The 26,766-nt window shown below is 38.0% G+C and overlaps 1 protein-coding gene across 3 annotated transcripts in view; it reads left to right on the top strand.

The window, feature by feature from the left end:
- Positions 1–26,766, top strand: part of Foxp2 (forkhead box P2) — a 465,778-nt gene that overhangs the window by 280,150 nt on the left and 158,862 nt on the right. The window lies entirely within an intron of this gene.

Raw genomic sequence — 26,766 nt, 5'->3', positions numbered from 1 at the left:
TTGTTGCTGTTGTTATTTTTGAGCAGTTTTTATGTATCCCAAACACGTATCGATTTGCAGGTATTGACAGTTAATTTGCGGTGTGTTTGATCAAAATTATTGTGAGGATTCCTCTCTTCTCATTAGGTTAGCATTAGTTTGGTGACCTTGCAGGAACGATGAGAAAAATGTTACCCTTTTAGGATGTTTCCACGGTGGCCCACAGCTCCTCCAGGCAGACTCAGCTTGTTTTTCCCAGAGCATAGTATTTCCAGAAGGTGTCTTTGAAAGTTTAGTTTGCCATTTTGAACATTTTTAAAGGTCTGTAACAGTTTCTCTTCCACTTCCAACGTTCAAAACAAATCCAGAAACTGATTATTATCTACAAAATATACCATTTAATTGATGGTCAGTGAGTATCTGCCAAGTGGATGGTAAATATATAGGGGGAAAAAAAACAGATTGGCTTTCTCATCCCAAAGCGATATGATCATGATTTTGAATAATTTAACAGATAATCACAACCATTATGTTACTGCACGGAGTTTGGCAAGCTGATACTATTCTGATCTTCGTTTTTCCACACTGGCTTGTTTAGTTCCTACTTTGTTTTCATATAAATATAATTCTGGAAACCCTCAAGAATGTCAGTAATGCTAATGATTTTGAAATTCTGTCTCATGTGGTACTCTATTACATATTAATTTTGTAGGTATATGTCCATTCAGACTAAAAGGAGAAGGGCATAAAGAGGAAGAAAATACCATGTGTCAATGACCACAACAAAACGATACTAAAATACTTAATCATGAAATCCTGAATAACCACATCTGCGTCATCTACTTGAACATGTTATCTTTATACTTCCACAGAGACAGATTTACTAAGGATATATGCACGTTGCTATCCGAGGTTCCACACACATTTCATGTTTGTTATAATCCAAGAGATTGAAATATTACTCCAAGAACTGCATAAGGTCAAAGGTCCTAGGACTCCAGGACAGGCCTGATTGCATTAAAAAGCCATGCAGTTGTCAGTGTTTACTAGAAATTCTTCAGTAAATGACCTCAGTGAATGAAAGAAAGTTCTGAGGGGGGAAAATGTATCAGTAAGTTATATTCATTTGGGGCTTGGGTGTATGCTTCCTGTAAAAGCATGTATCTGTAGAGAAAGTCTTATTTTTAACATTACAGGTATAAAGTTGAAAAGACCTACCAGTTCATGATGAAAATATAATGGGGCTTAGAATATTGTCTTCAATGAGCTCTAATCCCTGATGATGTTAAAAAGAGGACGTGAACCAAAGCAACACTATCCATGGATTCTTGAAAGTAGTAGAATCCTATGGACTGAGATCTATTTTTCTCCCTAAAGAAACAAAAAAATAAACATTTTCAATAATACCTGAAAAGCTACATATATAATTCAACACAATGGAAACGCTGTCAAAACTCTGACCTGATCCCTTGCTTGCCAGAAGTCTAAAACCCTTTATTAATTTCTCTTGGAAATTGTCTCCGCGTGTAGGAGTGTGGCTGTTCTCAGCAATACCTTCAGGAGGACCGCTCATGTATTCATAATTGTGATGTGTTTTCCAGGATGCAATTTCACCGCTGTGTACATAAGAATGATGATACTTATTAGACCAAAAGTTGAAATTGAACTGGATCTCGGATCTGTAAATATATTTCTCATCTCAAGGATAATGAGAGATTAAAATCTGAGACATAAACAAATTAGGAAATTAATTTTTTTTTGCACAAAACTGAGAAGCCTGCAAGTTATCCTTTGCTGCCAGTGACTGGCTAGAAGAAGCCATAACTGAAATTTTGGTAATACCTTTGTCTGATCGTTTTTAATGACAAGATTCCAAAGACCACACAGTGCTAATAAGAAAGAAGAGTAAGGGACAAAAGAATTGCCTTTATCGGAAAAACAAAGGTCCCTGTAGACTTTTGCTAGTCTCGTGTCTTTTATAACTGTGTCCCATGTCACACCACTACTTTTATAGGAGTCAGCACGATTAGTTTTCACCAGGATCCATTGCCTTCTCTAACACAATTATGTTTCTATTAGTAAGGAAGAAGGAGGCAATATATTTTGTGTTCACAACCAGAGTACTCTGCCACTGAGATAAATATAACTTCATTAGACCTAAGAACAAAAGGTAACATTTAGCATTCATCCAAGACATGAGGTATTAACGGTATGCCAGGAGCAGTCCCAGGTGCTGGAAATATGAACATGAGTAAATACAACACATTCCTTACCCTTGAGAGCACATGCACTTTTAAAAAGATGCTTATATTATTAAATAATTAAAATGTCATTTTAAATATGCTAGCGAGTGGATAGGGTATGGGGTAGTAAAGGAGTACATTTTTTCTGCTTGGGAATGTCAGGAAGCCATGTAACAACAGTGAAATACGAGCTTAGTCCTGAAAGATGGGTAGGGGTTTGACAAATATGCACAAGGAAGACAAGAAGAGAAGAATAATAACTTTCTCCCCTCAGAAAGATCACACTGACTTAAAGTGAAGTCTCCCATTCGCACAGCAAACACATTAAGCCCCTACACATGAATTACAGTTCCAAGAACTCAGAATAACTGAGTGAATAGAACTGAGGTGGTCCTTACCATCACAGGGCTGGTGGTGCAGTTATAAAATTGCATGTGGTCTTATTGGTCGTACACAAGTGCGTCCCAGAATGTCTGTGAAGCTGTAAGGAGCTACAGACCTGGGCCAGACTCTCTACAAAGGTAGATTAATAAGTGAGACAAGTCTAGGCTTCTGATATCCTACTCCTTACTTGTTGCTACTATTCTAGATGGTCCATAAACAAGTTTGAATTATATAAATCTAGATGTCAACTGTAAACAGGTTAAAAAGCCCATGTAACAGGCTGTAAAACAGGTGTAAAAACCTCAATAATAAAAACGGGATGCTGAGGTGGTAGGTTACTGTGATAGGTCAGCAAGAGGTGAAACCTTAGAGCTAACCCATGGCCATGGCCACAAAGGGCAACACAGAGAAAACTAAAGGAAGCAGGACTAGCAAGATTCAGTGGTGCGCTGGATGGGGAGAGAAGCCGTGATAAAAAAGCAACCTTCTCACAGATTGCTTTTTTGGGGGGAGGGTTAGGGAATTTCCATCTGTCTTCATCAACACTGAGTGAGTAAGAGTTAAAGATGGGAACAAGTTCGATATATTGTTTAAGTTTATGACATCTGTAGTGTATCAAGTATAACATCAAGAATTAAAATACAGTTTGCATTCTAAATTGAGTATTGGAAAGGGACAACATAATAAATAGGTTGGGGCAAAAACCTAGCTGCTATTTGCAGTATACACACCAACCACTTATTTTGACGAACATTAAATACCAACTTCTTTCTAAGGTATTATTTTTAGTATGTGGAGAGGTTCTGCGGTGTGTGCATACATGCGTATAAATGGGTTTGAAAAGCATCTGTTTTCATGGTTTCACAACCTAGCTAGGATAATAACCAATAAGCAACAGCACATTATAACGCAGTGAATAATTCTGTAAAGAAAAAGAAAATTGGAGGTTAGCGTGATAGAGTCTCAGAAGTGTACTGTTTTCTGTATGTCAATCAGAAAGACACCCTTTGATAAGAGGCATGATAGCACAGCCTATACAAAAGCAACCCTTGTGTATCAAAGAGATTCAGGGCAGATGGAGCAGTGCAAGATGGGAGCGCCCTTTCTAAATGTATGGTTTGCAAGACTTAGCTTGCCTGGAGCAGAATAAGCAAATGGCTGTGAAATTCAGTCTTACCGGCAGCAATTGGCCAGTTTATATACAATTTTATTCAAGAAAGATAGGAAGTCCTTGAAGGTCTTAGAAAAGAAAATTGAAATGATGCCTTAACTTTTAAAAAGATTTACTTGGCCTGCATGTGCAAAATATGATGAAGAGAAAATAGAAAATACACAGAAGGCCCAGGAAAGAAATGATGGGAGCTTGGACGAGGCTGTAGTGGCAGCTTTGAGGAAGTGGAACAGACACTGATGCATTTCTGATGTTTTGTTGAGGCCTTGATTTGGGAGTGGGAAAGATAAACAGAACCAAGGATGGTTGTAACACTCGGTCTTCATCCGAAGCAGTGGAGAGAAACCAGAGAAGCTGCACCGGCTTCTGTTTTTTGGTGGTGGCTCGTAGTAACGTGCTATTCAGATGTATTTTAATTTTTAAGTCAGAGGGCATGATCAAGACAGATAGATGGTCACAGAGAGTGAATACACTTGAGGCGTGAAACTGCATTTGTAGACTGTCAGTATGTAGATGGGATAGGAGTAGATGGGGTGGGAAAGAAAAACCCAAAGGAAAGATGTTCCGAAGCACAACAGGACTCGGGGACGGGAAATGGATGTAAGGATGGTTAAGAAATACTGAAGCTATTCTACAGGCTGATAAGCAAAAGGAGAGGTAACTTAGTATCACGTTTCCCAGATGATAACTGGGTAAGAAATGGACATTGGATAAGGTGCACAGAAAGCGAGGTCACAATGCATTCTGTCCTGTTTCTGTGGCTTACAAAATTCATCGCTCTTAACACTCCCATTTAAAACCTCTATACCTCAGTATTAACTAAACCCTTGTGCTTAAATTCTAGAAAGCCTCGTTCACACAATTATTTTCTGTATGGCACTGTTGCCTACTCAGTCTCTAAAGGCTCCATAAAGCAAAACAGAAGAAAAGAGATTGGAAGATGCTAGTAAATGAAAATATGATAAGAAAATTGGAATCGAGATATAATTTGTATTTAACTGTGCCTCTGTGTAAGGGCTCACCGTGCATATTCATCATTTACAAGGTTGACTTTATAATCTCAAACTTTTCCTGAAGTTCAGGCTTTCCGTAGGCAAGTGTAAAGATTTTTTTTTAAAACAAATAGATATAGAGACAGAATAAAATATGCTTTAAAACATACATGCTGACATTTCCTCTTGTCTCTTGACACAAACCAGCTGTGTGCAGGTGCAATGAGAGAAGAAATGAGTCAAAGATAGAATTCTTCTGCAGAAGGAATTTGCATCAGTGTGTAAGTGGAGAGGGAGAGGGAGCGAATTCCGAAGAACACCAAAGACTACCCCAGTACATAGAGGAGAAATTCTCAGAGAAGTAGCCTTAGGACACATATCAGGTTGTAGTAGAGTAGAGGCGAAGCTAAACTTCAAGAGTTGATGACTACACAGTTTCACTACAAAATAAAAATTTCTCCTTACTAATATTACACCAAATTCATAATTCATTAGTAATTTTAAAGAAATATATCCCACTGAGCTGTTTCCAGCCAGCTTTTCCTTACATTTTATTTCTCTTGGTTGCTCATTCTATGAATTTAAGGCTATGTTTAATTGTTAATATTTCATCATGCACAATTATTTATTTTGTATTCAGTTCATAGCATTTTATTTAGTTCTGTGTGTAATTTTGAGGAAAACAGAAAAATATGTTTCTGTCCCTGTTTAAAACATTTTATAAGCAACTAAAGGTAAATGTCAAACTGATAGAAAATAAATTTAGAAATTCAATCATTTGCATACATTTAGTATTAATTTGTATACTAACCATTACACTATTTTAGTTATGAATAGGATTTCTGTATGATTTAAGTATTTTTTCACATAATTGCTTATTATCTTGTACATGGCGAATTCATGTAATAGTGCCTCTTCACAGGCATCCCCAGATAGTGAATATAAGAGCTTCACAAATTGAGCAGAGAAGCCCAGTGCTTGATATGAGAAAAATGTGCTTTCAATCCCTTCATTAACCCGCATTCTCTCACAGGCTGTCCCCACCTTACTCTTAGGCCTCGCTGCAAACAACCATCTCAAAGCTGATTGTTCACAAAGAGGCATGTGTTCCCATAGAAACAATGTTGCAATGATCTCATGCTGACTTTCAGACACCTGCTCATGACTGAAATCTAAGCCCACTAATGCAGTTAGAATGTCTGGACGGGCCTGTGCCTGAGCCCATGTCACTGAGGCTGCCCGGAGGTTAACCAGGACAGAGATAAACATTCTGTGTAAGACCTCTCATGGATGCTAAGAAGCTGAGCTCCTAGCATAAACCCAGATGCAGGTTGCGGTTCTGCGTGGTGTGTGGTGTTTTATGATTCTCTAGAGAGTGTGGAGTGGACAATGGATATTATGTCAAGGGAAGATTTCGTCTTTGAGAAAACAAAGAATTAAATGGATAATCTGATTTTTAATTAATCATTCCATTCCTTTATATCTCAAATGATATTCCACTTCCTGGTTACTCCCTCGACCAAACCCCCATCCCACATCCGCCCTCCCAACATTCCCCTTGGCCTGTATGAGAGTGCTCCCCCACCCACCCACACTCTCCCACCCCACTACTCTACCTACTCTAGGGCATCAAACCTCCACAGGACCAAGGGCCTCCCCTCTCTTTACTGTCAGGCAAAGCCAGCCTCTGCTACTTATGTATCTGGAGCCATGGATCCCCCAGATACACTCCTTGGTTGGTGGTCTAGACTTTGGGACAACTGGGTGGTCAGGCCAGCCTATGTTGTTCTTCCAATGACATTGTAATCCTCCTCCCTTCCTCCAGCTCTTCTGCCAGTTCTCCTACCAGATTCCCTGAGTTCAGTCTGATGGTTGGCTTGAAGCATCCACATCTGCATTGGCCAGTTGCTAGCCTGACCTCCCAAGGAACCGCCCCACAAGTTTCCTGTCAGCAAGTGCCTCTTGACCACAGCAACAGTGTTGGGTTTGGTGATGATCGACATGATGTATCCCCGTGTAGGGCGGTACCCGGTTGGCCCTTTCTTCAGTCTATGTTCCATTATTTGTCCCTGCTCTTCCTTTGGACAGGAACATTTCTGGATTAAAAAACTTTCAGATGGGCGGGTGGCCCCATCCCTCAACCAGGGGCGTGCCTACCTACTGGAGGTGCCCAACACAGATTCTATCTCCCTCTTCTCTGCGCATAAAGTCAGACCCATTGGGTCCAGGAAGCCTCATCTTTCTCTGTTTTCTGGGACCATCCAGTGGCTATCCCCAGTTCCTCACCCTCCCCACCCCCGCACTACATATTTTTATTCGATTTCCTGACCCTCTGTACCTCTCCTCCAGTTATTCATACTGCCACCCTTATTTCCTCCCTTTCTTTCTCCCTCCCTTGTCCCCTTCTCCTTCCATCCCCTAAAATTGTCCTGTCCCCCCCACCCCCATGCAGGACTGAAGTATCCACCTCCTGGTCATGGGCACTGTGACTTTTTGGGCCAGTATCCACTTATTAGTGAGTACATACCATGCGTGTTCTTGCAATCACTCATTGCTTCATTGAACAACAGAATCTATCCCCCCTGTCTAACTGCAGTACAGTGCAGCATTAAGACTGAATGGAAACCTCTTCTCACCTGTTTCTTTTATTTTCCCCAGTGTGGCTACTGTATACTTCTGTGAGGTCAACTTTCTTAGATTCTATATCTCACTTAGATGCTTCAGAATTTGGGTTTCTGAATCAGACTTGCTATCAATTACAATAATATCTACCAGATTCACTGGTGGTTTTATTTTTCCCAAATAACATTTTTTCATTCTCTTTTAAAGTTAAACAATGTCTTAATGGTCACATATACATTTGATTTACCTTTGAATCTTAGGAACCATGCTTCTGTGGGTTTGGGCATGCCTTTGTCTCAGCAACTTGCCAAATGAATTTTATGTCTGCCTGGTATTGAAATGCTAGCTATGACTGTTCTAATTGCTTTTTTTCTATAAGAAACTTCCACACCATTTTCCATGAGGACTAAACCAAACATCCCTGTCAACAATACCTGGTTTTGTCTTTTATTCACATTCTCCTTGTCATTTGGAGATTAAATAAATCTATATTTATATAAATTTATTTAAACTATATAAATTTTCATCTTTTTGTCATGGGTAGAACACTTGGTTATATTCACTTAGAATATACACACTAGAATATAATTTTTGCATAGTGACCATACAATTTATAGTGTTATTTCCTGTCATAGGTCATTGGATGTTGGTCAGTATTTTACTGAACTGGCATAAAGTGGTCTCATTGTGTGGTGCTTTGGATTTCCCCAGTTGGGAATCATGTTGAACATTTGCCCACTAATCTGATAGTCACATACATGTGTTCAATAGTCCCAAATACTGAGAAAAGAGATCTTGAACATACTCATAATGAAAAATGAAAGTTTAAGGTGAAGTGAGTATAGCTAAGTGTATGATCACTATACAAAAAATATATTCTAGTGCATATTCTAAGTGAATATAATAACCAAATGTTAAAGTTTACCATTTAAACATATAGATGGATCAAAATGTCATACTGTACCTTGCAGACATAAAAAAAAATGTGTCATTTAAAATAAGTGTAGGTAGAACTATAATTTTTAAAGTTTAAGAGCCTTTAAAATTCAGTATCTTTTTATTGTTACCTTTTTGTTCTGTTTTGTTTTTCTTTGTTTTGTTTCGTTTTAAGATCCACTTTCTCTGTGCAACAGCCCTGGCTGTCCTCTAACTCACTTTGTAGAATAGGCTGACTTCAAACTCACAGCAATCCTCTGACCTGTAGAGTGCTCAGATTAACATGTGATCAAACATGCCTGGCATTTTCAATATTTTCTATTGCTTTTTTCTGAAGTTTTATTCAAGCATAAATGCAAAGAGTGAACTCGTTCTTTTTTAAATGTTTTTCCATTTATTGCTTTATTTATTTACATCCCAAATGTTGCCCCCCTCTAGGTCACACCTCACAGAATTCTTCTACCCATCTCCCCTCCCCTTCACCTCTGAAAAGGTGCCCCTTCTCCCAGGTCTGCCACCACCCTGGAGCATCATGTCTGTACAGGCTTAAGTACATCCTCTCCCACTGAGACCAGACAAGTCAATCCTCTGCTTGCGTATGTCTCAGAATAGCCCATGCATGCTCTTTGAGTAGAAACTTGGTCTCTGAGAGCTACTATGGATCCAGGTTAGTTAACACTGTTGGTCTTCCTGTGGGCTTGCCATCCCCTTCAGCTCCTACAGTTCTTCCCTTAACTTTTCCATTGTGGTCCCTGACCTCTGTCCAATGCTTGTCTCAGTCAACTGCTGGTAGAGTGTCTCAGAGGACAGCGTATTAGACTCCCATCTACAAGCACAACATAACATCAGTAATACTGTCAGGAATTGGTGCCCTTTCATGGGATAGATTCCAATTTGGGTCATCCATTCCTTCAGTCTGCTCCATTTTTGCCACTACACTTCTCTCTTTTTAAAATGTTATTTGTCCTGGATATTCTATGTATTTACATTTCAAATGTTCCCCCCTCTCTCATTCCTCCTCCCCCCTCCTCCTGCTTCTATGAGGATGCTGCCACTCCCACCCACCCACTCCAACTTCAACGCCCTGGCATTACGATACACGGGGAAATGAGCCTTCACAGGACCAAGCGTGTCTCCTCCTCTTGATGCCAAATAATGTCATCCTCTGCTACATATGTGTCTGGAGCCATGGGTCACGCCATATGTACTCATTGTTGGTGGTTTAGTCCCTGGGAGCTCTGGTGGGGTCTGGTTGGTTGATATTGTTGTTCTTCTTGTGGTGTTGCAAACCCCTTGATCTCCTTCATTCTTTTCTCTAACTCCTCCATTGGAGTCCCCTTGTTCAATCCATTGATTAGCTGCAAGCATCCTCATCTGTTTCAGTAGGGTGCTGGCACAGCCTCTCAAGAGATAACCATATCTGGCTCCCATATCTTGTCAGCAAGCACTGCTTGGCATCAGCAATAGTGACTGGGTTTGGTGGCCGCATATGGGATGGATCCCCAGGTGTGGCAGTCTCTGGATGGCCTTCTCTCCAGTCCTTGCTCCATTCTTTGTCCCTGTATTTCAGCCTGTAAGTAATTTGTTCTCCCTTCTAAGAAGGAATGAAACACCCACATTTTGGTCTTCCTTCTTGGGCTTCATATGATCTATGAATTTCTTCTAAGGTATTCCAAGCTTTTGGGCTACTATCCATTTATCAGTAAGTGCATACCATATGTATTCTTTTGTGACTGGGTTACCTCTCTTAGGATGACATTTTCAAGTTCCATCCATTTGCCTATTAATTTCATGTAGTCAAATAGCTGAGTAGTTCTCCATTGTGTAAATGTACCATACTTTCTGTATCCATTCCTCTTTTGAGGGACATCTGGGTTCTTTCAAGCTTCTGGCTATTATAAATGAGGCTGCTATGAACATAGTGGAGCATGTGTCCTTGTTATATGTTGTAACATCTTTTGGGTGTATGCTCAGGACTGGTATGGCTGGGTTCTCAGGTAGTACTATGTCCAATTTTCTGAGGAACTGCCAGATTGATTTCCAGAGCGGTTGTACCAGTTTGCACTCCCACCAACAATGGAGGAGTGTTCCTCTTTCTCCACATACTGGCCAGCATCTACTGTCACCTGAGTTTTTGATCTTAGCCATTCTGACTGGTGTGAGGTAGAATCTCAGGGTTGTTTTGATTTTCATTTTCCTGATGCCTAAGAATATTGACTATTTCTTTAGGTGCTTCTCAGCCATTCGATATTCCTCAGTTGAGAATTCTTTATTTAGTTCTGTACCCCATTTTTCAGTAGGATTATTTGATTCTCTGGAGTCTAACTTCTTGAGTTCTTTGTATATATTAGATATTATCCCTCTATTAGATTGGTTGCTGTTTTGTCCCATTGACAGTATCCTTTGGCTTATAGAAGCTTTGCAATTTTGTCAATTCTTGATCTCAGAGAATAAGCCATTGGTGTTCTGTTCCGGAAATGTTTCCCTGTCACTACACTTCTTTTAGACAAAAGCAATTTGTGGACAGAAGTTTCGTTGGTGCATTGATGTTCCCCATCCTTCCACATGGGATGTTTAACTACTGGAGGTGGTCTCATCAGGTTCCAGATCCAACTGTTAGCCATTTCTGCGAAGGTCACCCACACTGAGTCCTGAGAGCCTCTCATATCCCAGGACTCTGGGACTTTTCAGAGGTTCCCTCCAACTACCCCACCCACCCTTGTCAGCCGTGTGTTTCTATTTATTCTTCTGGGCCTCTGGGCCTCTCTCCTGTTCCCCCCCACACACCTGATCCTGCACCCCCTTTCCCCCTACTTCATCTTCTTTCCCACAAGGTCCCTCTCTCCCTCTGTCTCCCACGATTATTTTGTTCCCCCTTCTAAGTGGGATTTAAGCATCCTTACTTGGGCCTTCCTTTTTGTTTAACTTCTTAGGGTCAATGGGGTGTATTGAGGGTCTTCTGTAATTTTTGGCCAATATCTACTTCTTAGTGAGTATATACTGTGAATGTCTTTTGCTTCTGGGTTATCTCACTCAGGATGGTATTTTCTAGTTCCATGCATTTGCCTGCAAAATTCATTATGTTCCTGTTCTTAATAGCTGAATAGTATTCCTATGGGTGAATTTCAACTCAAAGATCCTAAATTTTAGAATTTGATATAATGGAGTTTTTGTTGTTGTTTTTTAAACCCCCTAGGGAATATTTTATATTAACATAAGATATTATATATTTTCACATAGTTTCCTTTTTAAATGCTTTATAATTCTTCATAAGAGCAATTTTTATATCCTTAATTTTTTCCAAAATATTTTATTGCCTTGTAGTTGTTGTAGAATAATTTTGTCCTTTTAATATAATTTTGAAACTATCTCAGGTAATTCATGAAAAAAGTTTCTTTCATTTGTCATGTTATATATTTTTCCTCCATCTTTTCATATTAGCAAGCTTGGAACCGCAAACATAATCAAATATAATGCATTTTTTAAGCAAAGTTAACATTTTGCATAATATTTTAATTAAATATATATGATGCCATGAGATTTATGAGATAAGATATATTATTTTCTTTTACCTATAGGATTTTTTCCCTAGTTTTTCTAAATCAGAGTCAACTAACTTAGTTGAAACAGCATTTAACAGTGATATATAGAGACGCTTGCCGTATTAACAAAATGGGGTTTACTAAGATTTACACATAACACAAAATAGCCTTTTTGACCCAACGGTCTGTTAAGTTTTAAACCTTTAAAATTGTAAGTTAAAGAGGTTGTGATTTATGTGATAGCATTTTTCTGGAAGTTGCCATTGAAGTGAAAGAATTTAAAACACACTGCTGTTCTTCGTCCCTGTTTTCACCAGCACCCTTCTACTTCCTTGTACTCTGCTGGTTACCTTTGCCTTGCCAGAGCCCACTTCTAACACTTTTATAGTAACTTTGTATCTCCCAGAATGGTGGTTATCCTGTGGATAGATACATGGGAGCTACTGTTTATACAGTCTGGCATTACTTGTTCTGTCCACAAGCCAAGCAGGACAAGACGTAGCTGAGACCAAAACAGTTCTTAATAAAAGTCCAAGAAGATAACAACCATAGAGACACAAATTGTGAGGATCTAATTTGTCGTTGGCTGGATAAGAATTCGACAGTACTCGTCTCTTTATTTTAATAGTGATTTTCATGACTGTGGACACACAGGAAATTCTTAAGTGTATACTTTGAATTTGTCCTCAAATTTCAGAGTGTGTGATTCATGTAGACCAGTGTCTCAGCTGTTACAGGCTCTTTGTAATGACTTAGTATTGAGCTCAGACATTGAGTTTCTGCCAGAGGTCTCTGGCAGTAAGCATTCTCCTATAACAACAGACAAGTGGCAGCAGTAGAAATGTCAAGGGACTTCACAATAGCGGGTCTCAGGATCCAGTGTAATGGCTTAACTTTATCATAGAGATGAGAAGAGTAAGTGCCTCATTGTTCAATTCTGGTGAACAGTAATCTGAGATGCCACTCATGTAAATGAAGATAATTGCAAGACAGGGCCAAGATATACCCTCCATGAAAAAGTGTGCTGCTCTTAAATAGGTCATTCTGTGAGCACAAGGAGTCTGCAAAGGGACAAGAAAATCCCCCTTCTATGAGAGGCTTAATATCTTTTGAGACATTGGGAGAAAAGGCCATTTTGCACAAAGGCCTTGGGATTTCCCCAAGAATCTGAAGCATCTTCACCAAGTAACCCTACGTAATAAAGTTTTAATTACCAGTTTCAACTATCTCTGCTCAGAAGCATTCTTTCATGGTTCTTCTCTGATAGGGAGTCAAAATGATTTCACTTCAAAAAGAAAAATATTGGACTGAGAAAGTATTTGCCTAAAAATGCACAGTTAAACTATTTACTTTAAATAACTATTCCCTTGGGCAGAAGCTTTACATAGTGCTTAATTGAAGCCAGTTTTTGAAAGAAATTTTAATATATTCTCTGTTGCGGGATGACATAGCCACGTCCGTTTGCACCTTTAGGCTTTTTGATAGTTTTACGTCTAATTTTAGTGAACATTTAAAGCATGGTGACGTTGAATTCACCCAATATGTACACTGTGTGCCAAGAAGGAGCTCTCTCTGATGATATTGTTCTATTGTAATTAATTCTAAAGATGGAGAAGGGGTCCTGAGCAGGAGAGGTTTCAGCCGGTAAAGACTTGCTACAATGGCTGTTGGTCTCCAGTTGCTTCCCCAGGATGGCATGGTAGTTTGTTTGATGAAACAAACTAACACTAACATGTTGTTTTCTGACCCCAACAAGTATACTACGATACCCAGTAACTCTCTTTGCCCACCCACAAATATACACTATATATATGTAATTTAAAATAAATGAATGTTTTAAATAAAAGTTTCAGGAGACCAAACATACTTCAGTTAGGTATATTACTTAGTCTATAGTAGACTTGGAAGAACATAGACTGAAAAGCAACACTATCAGGTGGTTATTTACATGCAATCACTGTGCTGCAATTGGGCCCATTGTGTGTAACACTTGCACTTTCATTTTTGTAGCAGAGTAGGATTCATAAGTGTCCACTGGGTGACTTAGGGAAACATCCGCTTTACCAGCCTTTTACCTCTACATCCTCCGGATAGGAAGATGCATAGGAATTGACTGTGTATTCCAAAGCCTCAGTTACTAAGAAGGGACAGAAGAACTAGTCACCTTAGTCTAGAAAAGACGATGAAACCTGAAAGCGCAGAGCACACTGGAAGAGCGTTCTCATGTGCTCTGCGGAACTGCGTGTGGATGAAGGCATTCTAAAAGTGTCTCATAATAATGCATCCATTAACATGTAAAACCTGAGAATGACGTGCTCAGCAATTAAGCTTTGCAAGATAAAGACAGATTATAGGAACTTGGGCAACATCGTTCTAAACTTCCAATATTGGGAACATCTGAAAAACATAACAGAGTAGGATTAAACGAAATGAAGATAAATTTCTAAGAATTGAAGATATTAGGGTGCTTTAGTAAACTTGAAGCTGAATAAATATCACTTAGATGTGATGTCCCTTTACACATAATTGTTCTCTAAGTATACATAAATCAGTAAATATTAAATATTTTTTTTTTCTTTCTTCTTTTTTTTTTTTTTTTTTTTTTTTGGTCATTACCCTGACATTCCCTACACTGGGGCATTGAGCCTTGGCAGGACCACAGGCTTCTCTGCTCATTGATGCCCAACAAGGCCATCCTCTGCTACATATGCAGCTAGAACCATGGGTCTGTCCATGTGTACTCTTTGGATGGTGGCTTAGTCCCTGGTAGATGTGGTTGGTTGGTATTGTTGTTCTTAAGGGGTTGCAAACCCCTTCAGCACCTTCAATCCTTTCTCTAACTCCTGCATTGAGGAACTCATTCTCTGTTCAATGGTTGACTGCAAGCATTCACCTCTGTATTTGTCATGGCAGAGACTCTCAGGAGTCAACTACATCAGGTTCCTGTCAGCTGCACTTCTTGGCGTCAGCAGTATTGTCTGCGTTTGGTGGCTGTGTGTATATGGGCTGGATCCCCAAGTGGGACAGGCTCAGAATGGCCATTCTTTCAGTCTCTGCTGCAAACTTTGTCTCCATATTTCCTCCTGTGCATATTCTTGTTCCCTCTTCTAAGAAGGACTGAAGCATCAGCACTTTGGTTGTTCTTCTTCTTGAGCTTCATGTGGTCTGTGGATTGTATCTTGGGTAATTCGAGCGTTTGGGCTAATATCCACTTATCAGTGAGTGCACACCATGTATGATTTTTTTGTGATTGGGTTCCCTCATGCAGGATGATATTTTCTAGTTCCATCCATTTGCTTATGAATTCATGAAGTCATTGTTTTTAATAACTGAGTAGTACTCCATTGGATAAATGTACCACATTTTCTGAATCCATTCCTAGATCTGGGTTCTTTCCACCTTCTGCCTATTATAAATAAGGCTGCTATGAACATAGTGGAGCATGTGCCCTTGTTATATGTTGGAGCATCTTTTAGGTGTATGCCCAGGAGTGGTATAGCTGGGTCCTCAGGTAGTACTAAGTTCGATTTTCTGAGGAACCTCCAGTCTGATTTCGAGAGTGGTTGTACCAGCTTGCAATTCCACCAACAATGGAGAAGTGTCCTTTCTCCACATCCTTGCCAGCATCTGTTGTCACCTGAGATTTTTTTTTATCTTAGCCTGATAACTAAGATTATTGAACATTTCTTTAGGTGCTTCTCAGACATTCGATATTCTTCAGCTGAGAATTCTTTGTTTATCTCTGTCCCCATTTTTAATAGGGTTATTTGATTCTCTGCAGTCTAACTTCTTGAGTTCTTTGTATATATTGGATATTAGCCCTCTATCAGATGTAGGATTGGTAAAGATCTTTTCCCAATCTGTTGGTTGCCATTTTGTCCTAATGACAGTGTCCTTTGCCTTACAGAAGCTTCACAATTTTATTACTTTTTTATTTTTAAAGTATATGTGTGCATGCGGTGTGTGTGCATGCGTGTGTGCAAGTGTGCGTGTTCATGTGTGTTCAGATTCCAGTAGAGGCCAAGAGCTATTAGCTACCCCTGGAGTTGGAGTTCCATGTGATTTAGTCACCTGATTTGTGTGACAGAATTGTAACTTAGGCCCTCTACAAAAGCAGATTACATTAGTAATTGCTGAAGTAACTCTCAAACTCCTTTAACTGAATTCTTGAACTCACTAACGAAGTTATTTATATGTGTAGATTGCTTGTCTACACTTATGATTTAAAGACAGATCAGAGAATGGCTTTTCCATTCCTTAGACACACTAAAATATTCAAAATCTTTAATGAAGAAAGTAAGGACAAATAATTTTTGTTTTGTATTTTGAGTTTTGAAAGTTATGGGCATACATAAGGAATATTATTGCAAACAGCTCATGGGTAAAACACATTTATTACATCTTAATTTAGGAAATAAATCTTAAACATGCTAATGTTAGTGCTATTGTAACCAAAGTTTTAGAGATCTATAGAGGATCAAGTGCATGAAATGCTTTCATAATTGTTGAGTGTTGGGGACACTATATTCTTCACAATATACCAGTTACATTCCATATGTCCAGCCCTTGCTAAGCTACACATGCTTTACCAATTCAGAAGCGTCTAGGGTAATATGCTTTTAAATTCAGCACCTGTTATTGAGTGTCAATCAATGTAATACTGTCCTGAAAATGTAGGTAGTTGGTAGGTGTTAAGGATAACTGGAAACAGTCCCTAGCAAATACACCAATGCAGTAAGCTTGCTTTTCTTTTTCTAGAAACCTGGTTATGCTAGCTCCGGGTGCACTGGCTTGGATTATGTGTGCTCTGGTCTTGGGTTATATGTGTATCACACGTCCAGTGCTGTCTCTCTGTAAGAATTGAAGTTAGGTTGGAGTGTGAGAGCAAACAGCAAAGAGATGAATGTTCACCTCCAGGATCTATTAAGCCATGTCGTATAAACAAGGAGCTCTATATCAACGGAGTGCATATCTTTTTACAGAGATTTATTTCTATAATTTTGTTTACAATTTTTACGTAAATATATGCCAAAGAATTAAGTTAAACAAATGATTTGTAATCAGAATTATCTTTTAACCTTTTTTTCTAGCATTAAATGCTTAGAAATCCAGGTCACTTGACAAATGCTCTTAGGTAAAAAAGACCAGAAGACTCCATATAAGTCATATCAAAATAGTTGATGGTGTGCTAAGGACCTGAATATTATCACCATCATATCTTGTACCTTATTTTGCTCAGAAAGATCACTTGTTTTGTAATGTTAATATATGCTAGTGATAATGTATTCTAATTGTAGTAGCTGGAAAAAATACTAATATGTGAGGTCCCATCCTCAAGTGAGTTTGCCCAAGAACTCTGAAGATTTTCTTTAGGAATTAGCTTTTGAGTGTGGGATAGGAAAAATGAATGTGAACGTGCGTGTGCATGCGTCTTAATATAACTTTAGTTCATTGGTATATTTAGAAAATATTTGGACTAATTGCAATTCCTTGCTGAAAGTTATTCAATGAATTTTGGGACTCATTGTGTCCCATGAGAAGAGCTGGTCTCTCTGCTTGAAAAGCAGTGAGAATGAGAAAAGAGTTAATTTGGAGGCCCTCCTAACAACAATGAGGCCGACAGATCCTAGGCATGGCTTTGGGCTTCAATTTGGAATTCATGAGGCCCCTTTGGCAACTATCCTTCCCTTTCTAAGAACACTGATTCCCGCTTCCAGAGCCTTCTCTCAGGGGATTTGAGCTTACCTTGTCTCCACACACTTTCTCAGATGGTTTTGTTCCTCCCATCCTTTTAGTTCCCTGGGATTAGTCTCCTGGCCATTGAGTCCTTGTGCTGAGGTGTTCTGCCTTAAGGCTCTCTCCTTAGATCTAATAGAGCTCTGCCTCCTGCAGGTTTCAATCAGGGTCATAACCTTCGTCTTCGGGTTACTGGCTACTAAGCAGCATGTTGGATGAGGCTGAATAGAAGAGTCAAGTCTTAGATTTTCATCATCTCTGCCTACAACACCAAGAAGCTAGACGGTGAACTCTGGAAGAAAGCGTTCCTTTGCTCTCCTTGTTCCACCTTTGTCGTGTGCAGCGACATCTTTCTTCCTTCTGAGCCATGAGCCTAGCCCATCCATTCATACCCTAGTCATTGATAAAGAAAAGCATCCCAAGACCTCAAGTCACTTCTTTACTTATTTATTTTTGGTAACTTGTGGAAAATAGGTAAGGCGGCTTTAGCCTTCATGAAAATGAAGATGTTGTTCCATTAATGAGATACCTTTAAATACCATTAATGGGTGCCTGCCTACCTTAAATTAAAAAGAAATGATATAGAATATCCTAGTGACATATCTGAAATACTACTCCTAAAGATCATAAGCTATGATCAAACATAGCTCATAGAACCCAATGTTTCTTAGTAGGAGATAGATTTTGTTGGCTGCGATCAATGCTTATTAACCTCTTTCCATATTTGAGAGTTACTTTTTCAATAGCTTGAATGAGTTGGTTTAACCCTTCAGAGACACCATCTTTAGGGATAGTCAAATGACTACAGGAAGCAGTGTGGGAACACAACCTAATTTCCCCAGCTTGTGCATGTATGGCAAAGGAGTATATTTTGAGAATGAATGGAGAAAGAGTATATAAAGGTAAAGAATTAGAAGTGGAATATTTTAAGCAATCTTTATCAATTCTCATGTTTTTTATCATTTTACTAAGCTCCCTCCTTTTATTGCACTTTAATTATATGCAGTATGTATTTGTATTGTTTTAACTATGTTTGGCATATTTTGACTTTCTCCTACATCCAACAAACCTTGGGCACAGACATTAATTTTTTATGACTTGTATGTTTGTAGAGATATGATGACCTGCAGCTTAAGCAGGATCAAGTGTATCCTACAAATGCATTTATAACAGAAAACACCCCAGCCCACATATTCCCAATGGAGATTTAAATGTAAGCTTTTTAAATGTCACAAGACATTATTGTATTAAAGTATTCTTTCCACCCAACAGGATACTCACCTATAGAAAATCCAGGTAACACAATATTTAATAAATATTGAGGTAAACTTTGAAGAATCACAGTATGTTGGAACCATTAATTAAAATGTATATACCTACTTGTCAACGACACTATAAAATAAAATCCAAGACTTATTTTCAAATGTCTGCTATTCTGCATTTGGGAAGAAATAATAACCTCTAGAGAAATCTTATCATTTCAAATTCTTCATTGGGAATAATACTAATTTATACTTCAAGATATTTTAAAATGTATTATCCTGCTTGGTTTCACTAATCATTTATAGCAAAGTCAAATATTTTCAGTCACATTTAATAAATGATAAACTTGACTTCCAGTGTGGTTATATCACCCATGCTTATCAATTAAGAATAAATAAAAGATGTCTTCTGAAATTGAGTCAATATATTTTTGCATAATGTTTATTCACTAGTTGTAAAGAGAAGATTTGGTATACTGAACTCTGCCACTAATACTGAAATTAAAGATAAATCTCTCTCTTTCTTAAAATTTTTCTTAATTTTAAAAGCTAAAAATAACCAGTCCTCAGAATGTACAATAGTATAGTATACATTGTAACTGACTCACTCTTCGAGGTGTTAATTCCCTTGTTAGGGTGAAGTTTCGAAGGCTGGTTGAGTGAAGACAAAAGCAGATTGAAGTAGTGGAAGTCTGGACAACCCATTAGACAGTTCTGGAGGCAGTGTTTCTGAAGAATATGTCTGTTTACCTGCATGCCATCCATGTATGGAGAAGCACATTTTACACACTTACAACATTTTCAAGATTACTTCCTTTAACCTATTTATTTTGTATCCAGAAGAATCGTAGGTAGGAATGTCCCCTTCCATTTCTCTCACAGGGAATGTTGATCTCACATTTGCAATTGATAATTGCAAGTTTGTGTTGTCCTGACTGATACAGTCTTGTGTGAAGCACGTAACCCCTCCCTCACTATCTGTCGGGGTCACTGTTTCTCGGACTTCAGTCTGTCTCAGACAACGATACTTTTCTTCTTTCCTATCCCGTCTGTCACCTGCTATTCCTCATGCTTCACTACCATCCCCTTCTCTCTGGAGACATTCATGAATCTCTTACCTATTGAAGTCTCTGTTCCTCATTATCCCTGTAGCCCATTGTGAAATTTCTTTAAAAAGCAAAGAGAATCTCAAGCTGTCATTGTTCTTTAGTCACCGTCATGGAATGTATCAGATTGTTTGTTTGTGGCCATGTCTGTGTATTGTCACTATTTACAACCTGGTAATTCTGACAATCTGGCTTCACTATGGAATTTGATATTTATAACTCACATGCAGTTTATCAAATCAAATACTGCTATATTTAACCTTTCTAAATTACATAAACCATAAATAGTATCCAAAATTTGCCTTCATGAATGATCTTTCTTATGAGATATAATTTATACATAAATGTTCAATTTGGTTTTTGTCGTAGATTCTTCTGAGAGTGTCTAACGTCACAGATCTTATTCCCAATCATTTTTGTTATTTTTTTAAAAAGCCCATGATCTCCACTGTCTTCTTATCCATAGCTTCAAATGATACATACTCTGTTACTCCAGAGTCACCCTGCTCCAGGGATGTCCTGTGAAAGAGCCTCTAGTATGTGATTTTCAAACTCTTGACTTCTTTTATATATCCTATTGTGTTTAAAGTTGATCCCTGTTATAGCATGTTTCATTTAGGCTACTTATGTTTTGACCGTTCTATAATGTTTTCCTGACTTTCCCTATGTAGTTTACGGTCTCCTAGGCTACTATAAACTTTGCAGTTTTGATTCCTTGAAAACTTCTAGTTCTTCCCCATGTAGCCAAGTCGTTAATCATGCTAGTTTTATGTTTGCAATATCTCTTGCGACTCTTATTTTTAATTAGTGTTGTTTGTAACCTTTCAACATTCAACTAGATATTCTTTTTCAAAATAATAATGTCTTTGAAGGCAGAAGCAATGTCACATGACATTTGTATCCACAAGTCTTCAGGACTTGGTTGTGAAGCTGATGACACCTATACAAACTTTAATAGTAAATAAAATCATGCCTTTTATGCTTCTAATATTTTTCTAAATACTACAGCTGGAATTAACCTTTTAAATTAACAAGAAAATTTCAGAAAAGAATATTCAAATAATAGCTTACATTCAGATAATCCTATAACTTAGTAACATGAATTTCAGGTAATATATAGTATGTGCCAATTAGTCTTCATCAACATCCAAACAAAAAATAATCCTGGGAGTGGAGAGATGGCTGCCGGTTTGACTCCCAGGACAAACAGGGTGGCTCATATCCATCTGTAACTATAGACTCAGGGGATCCGTCACACTCTTCTGGCCTATGCAGGACCAGGCATGGATGTGGTACACAGATGTGCCTATACACAAAACATCCACCCAAATATTTTACTTTAATCTTTAAAAGATAATGTTACCCTCACAATGAAAGATGACAGTAAAGTGTATTGAAAACAAAAACAAGTAAATTCAAAGCATGCTTGAAAAAAAAACACACTATAATATTTTGTCACTGAGAAAAGAATAACCAGAAAACACAAATAAAACACTCATTTCTTTGGTATGTACTATGAAAAATAGGATGGGGTAAAATTGTAACTTTAGAAAACTCGGAGCTAATTATTACATTTCACATTTGAGGATTTCGAAGTTGGCAGAATTCCTTTCTAAGTGAGTGCTGCAGAGTTAGTAGCACTGTGGTTAATGTGAGTGTTCCACTGAGTGACCCATCAATGATTCATTACCATGGACAACACAGGACTGAAGAAAAGAGATGGTGTAGTCTACCACCTAGTACTGTTTCTGGCAGACTAGTGAATGCCAGCTCACAGGAGAAGTGTCCATTCCATCTAACTGAGCTCACGATTCCAGACTGAAAAGAACCAAAACGACCTGAACCATTAGCTCCTATTTCATAAATGTGTGATGAGTTTGAAGCAGTACTACTGACTCAGGAGGACTTCATTGTTATTTCTGAAGATGACTTGTTGACCCAAGGCAGAGTCAATGCCTTGATTTGTCTCCCCAGTGGATCATCTAAGCCTGGCATCTGATTAGTAAACAGGAAGCTTGATAAGTCATTATTCATTCCTACTTTGTCTAAAAATATAAGTGATTTTCGCTTTCCAATTTGGCCTCATTGTGATGCAAAAGATAAATCCAGTATATTCACACATTTATGCTCTAACTTTATACAAATGTACTGTAGAAAATAATTATTTCAAAAATATTTTTAATAATTATCTTTTTTCCCAACAAACTTAGTCTAATTATGTATCATGCATGATCAAATGAGGGGTCAATAGCGACAGATGCATAATTTCACTCTGATAGATTGCTGTTTGAAAATAGGTTATGACAATTAGATGATTAATCTTCTTCTATTAAATAACGCTATGAGGCTTCAGATCACATTTATCAGTATATTCTCTTTAGTACGAACATAACAGGAAGACAGGCAAAACAGAATAGAGATTCATACTCTCTGATAAATAGTCTAAATATACTTTTAATCAGCTACACTTGGGGAAATATCTAGAAAATGAAATTATGTTTGGAGACTTGTTTTGTGTTCTGTATGTATTCAGAATATTGTGTTAAATGCCCAGTGTTCTAAATACTAAAAGATAGGAGTTTGGTGAGTAAAAACCCTGATTGTTCTGCTTGCAATTTCTTTTGGGGTGCCGTGTATCTACAAAGCCTACACCCCTTGTCAGTATACTGGGGAGTGCCTGTGTAAACATTCTTGTTTCGCCAGCTCCAATAGTCAGTTCTTGTATCATATTTCTTGTGACCTCGCTATCTGAAACCAATTACAGGAGATCCATTTGGACTGTTTCTATTTTCATAAGAAGCCTAGGCAGCAGTGTTTTTCTCAGAGATGAATATCAACATCAAATATGCTTCTGAGTGCTTTGTTATTTATGTTTCAGAGAGATTTCGTAGCCTTCAGCTCTCAAGAATGTGTCACGCTGTGCTGTTTATACATCGAAGATATTAATGGGTGTAGATGTCATTTTTCATCTTAATGTCTCAAATGCAACAGGCTGATAGGTTAAGCATTCCTATTTTTATGGGGAGGAATATGAATGATGTCTGTTTTCCCTTAAATGTACACATATATTTACTTAGAAAAAAATATGTTACTAATAAACCTTAGAATGCTCGACATTTTGGATTTCTGGTTATCTCTAAAGTATGCTCAAGTGATTTTATTTCTGGTGAATATTTTCAATATTCCTCAAAAGAGAATTATATACAAAAATTTGACAGGTGTGCCCAGCCATTCCCAAAGCTTTTCACCTTAAATTAATTTTCACAGTGACCTATTCAGCAGAATTATGGTTTTTTGAGACTCATCACAACATGTAGTTCATACCATGTGAGACTAGTGACTCGCCTGAACTTTGCTCCTCTTTCAAAAGTTTAGCTTACTTAAAATTGCGCAATAATAGTTAGAGTTGATATTTTCTATAAATATTTTAGAGAACAAAATGCACTTGGTTCTAGAAAATGTGCTTTCTTACACCTTTGTGACTACCAAAAGTGTAAATTGAATCTTCTAATAAATATTTTTATTCTTTTCTAAAAATATTTGCTATTATTGCATTTTGAGCGTATCCTATCTTAAGTCCCTCTAGCCTTACTAATAACTGTTAAGGAAGGCACACCCTTAATTCAAATCCAATGTGTTTTTGGAACTCAAACCCGGTCTGGCTGCCTTCTCAATCTCTCATCATCAAACAAGGCTCAGTCTTTATTAAAGAAACTTTGTAAACAGCCCTTGGGTTTCTGTTCTAAATTAATTCTGGAAAAAGAAAAGCATATGAAGCTAGATGGATCTCAAACTTCATGAGGATAACTGGCATTTACCTTCTCTAATCATCAATATAAAACCAGCAAGCCATTTTCAAATTAATAATTTGTGTAATGCAACACGGTACCTTATATTGATGAAAGTGTTTTACTTCATAACCTTTCATCCTTTGAACAGTGACGATAATAAATCACAAGGGTGAAGTGAGTCTCTGAGCACTTATTTACTGAAACGCAGTCCTAAAGTGTTACCTAGAATATTGGGAATAAAAACACCATACGGTCTATGTGACTAGAGTGTAAACTGCCCAGGAGTTCTACTTGGGAGGGGGTGGTTAAGGTGTGCTTGAATGCTTGCGGTATTTTCTTTGTTGCATTGTTTGGTTGGGGGTTTTTTTGGTTTGGTTGGTTGGTCTGTTCTTTCATGATTTATGTTCATCACGGCAATTGATACTACTCCAGGAAAGAATGTTGGACTAAGCAAGTGACTCTTACTTTTCCTAACCACTCAAGTATTTTTAAGATACTCTAAATGTATGTGAAAGAAGAAGTACAAAGAAGTAAGAAGGCATTTTTAATCAGCTTCCCTGTGAGCTGTTATTACTGCTCCCTTACCAGGAAAGAAGGCACACGCATTTGTCCAGTCAGACCTTCACGAGCACAGGTTCTAATACAGAGCTGTCTAGTATTTTTCTGTAGTCACTGGTGATCGCATATCATACTGGTTAATTTGGGGTGTTGAGATGAAGGAACACCATTCGGGAAAAACCAGAAACATGGGCAGAGTGAGCAAACCCTAAGCTGAAGAACCAGGCAAATGACTGAGCTCTCCCCCTGTCTTGACACTTTAATTCTCTGATTGGGAAATTGATCCTTCAGTTACTTGTCCCGAAAATGAGAAACCAAGTTTTGACATAGTCCATGATTTTATCTGGCTCTAGAATTTTAAAATTGTTTTAGTATCGACTGACCAGGTGATCAGGATATTATAAAGGTTTCAGTGGAGTAGGTAAGAACTAGAACATTATTCATTAATAAGTATGCTTTTTATTGTGATCAGTATATTAACTTGAATATTCAAGAAGAAAAGGATTATAATGTCTTTCTTCTAAGTTCTGAAAAATATGGCTTTGCCATCTTTACGAGTGGAAATGATTTATCATGATATCTGGTGTTTTCTTTTCCTCACAATTTTGTTCATTGTTCATTAAAGATTGATTTCTTTGACAAAATAGAGATACTGTGAGACACTGGAATGCATGCTGTTCCAGAGGGAGAGTGACCTCGAATCAAGCATTCATAAATAGCGTGTGGCCTTAAAGCAAATGACAACTCTAGACCTTATTGTTTGCCCATTTGTCAAAATGAGGGCTTTATATTTCCCTATTTCTAAAATTCTCTCTCTCTCTCCTCTCTCTTCCTCTCCCTCTCTCCCTCTCTCCCTCTCTCCCTCTCTCTCCCTCTCTCTCTCTCTCTCTCTCTCTCTCTCTCTCTCTCTCTCTCTCTCACACACACACACACACACATTCACACACATATGCATATGAGAGAGAGAAAGAGAGAGAGAGAGAGAGATCTCAAAGGGGAAAATATGAGGAAAGTAATTGTTTTTATTGTTCTTTCTGAAGATTTGCATAGGCATAATTCAAGCCGCATCATGGTAATATCAATTTGAAAGTTCACTCTTATGGTTAATTTCAAGGGTCACAATTAAAAGGGGAAATGTAAAGTATTTAAAATATCGAATGGAGGTTTCCAGCGAGTTTTATGGTAATAAAGTAGACTTGGAATTAATTTTTGTTTTATCCTCACATTGAACCACATCACCAAATGCCTGAATTCACTGGCTTGTGCATCCTCAGTAATACTTAGTTTGACTCGTAATTATTTGAAAAGTTTTTTTTAACACACATGCACAAAAGGAAAAATTATCACCAAGTGCAAGTGTGCTTCACAACGTCAAAGCAGCGCTTGACAGAGGTGCTAGACCCTGAGATGGGAAGACAAATGCGTGTTGTTGGGAGAGGGTGCTGGTACGTACAGCTTGTTTACCTTGGCCTCGGTGTCTGGCTGCCTTCTTAGGAAACTTGCTTGGAGCCAGACTGTAGCAGCCCTTTCTCTGTCTTTTCATAATTGATCAGGGGATGACTGCCTTCCCTGAGGGTTAAGACGTGGCAACTTTTTCTGTTTGCTCAGCATCTCAATGCAGTAGTTCAAACATTGTTCACACCAGCTGGCAGTGTAAAGCCATATGCACATCGTGTCAAAGCAACTGTTGTCATGGATACTGGAAACTCACTCAAAAGCCAGATCATTGATTCCAATCAAAATTGTACTTTTTTATCAGCTGAGAATCTTAATTATTATAGGAGAATATTGATCCGTGTTGCCTGACAATGAAAGAAAAAACATCTTGTATTCTAAAACAGTGTCTAAAAATGTCAGACAGTGACTTAGTTTCCTATATTAAAAAATTGTCATCGCTGCTCTGGATGGAACTCAGTTGTCAAATATTAATTTTTAAATTGGAGCTTTCAAAAACTTTTTTGAAAATATGAGTTTAATATGCTAACTCTTTAAATAATGTGCATTGCATTTTGATTCCTGCCACCGGTTTGTATAAGTTTATAAATCCCACTCTGTCCCCTCTGTAGGGAAAGAAATGCTGACGTTACTTTCTTGTGTTAGGTTTTGTTTTTTTTTTCTGAGTTTGTAAAAAAACACAAAAATAAAGGAAAACATCTTGTGTTTTGGTTGGTACTCTGTCATACACAGAAACAAACCTGATTGGCTGAGTGCTAATCTCTTTGTTCTCTGATTTTGCTAAGGATGCAAATGAAACCCACTCAATTTTATTTGTCATTAAAACTGCACTTTATTTTGTCAAAGGAGAGGGTTTTTTCCCCTTGAATTGTAAGTACAAAGAAAAAAAGTGTTTTTAATCTTAGTGGAAATCCTTATTAATTCACTTTCAAGATAATCTGATGTTGATTTGTCAAATTTAATTACAGCTTCCGGTAACACTTGAAGTC

Source organism: Rattus rattus, chromosome 6, assembly GCF_011064425.1.
Source record: "Rattus rattus isolate New Zealand chromosome 6, Rrattus_CSIRO_v1, whole genome shotgun sequence".
NCBI classification, from domain to species: Eukaryota; Metazoa; Chordata; class Mammalia; order Rodentia; family Muridae; genus Rattus; species Rattus rattus.
The sequence above is the reverse complement of the archived record's forward strand: the minus strand, read 5'-3'. Positions and strand labels throughout refer to the sequence as shown.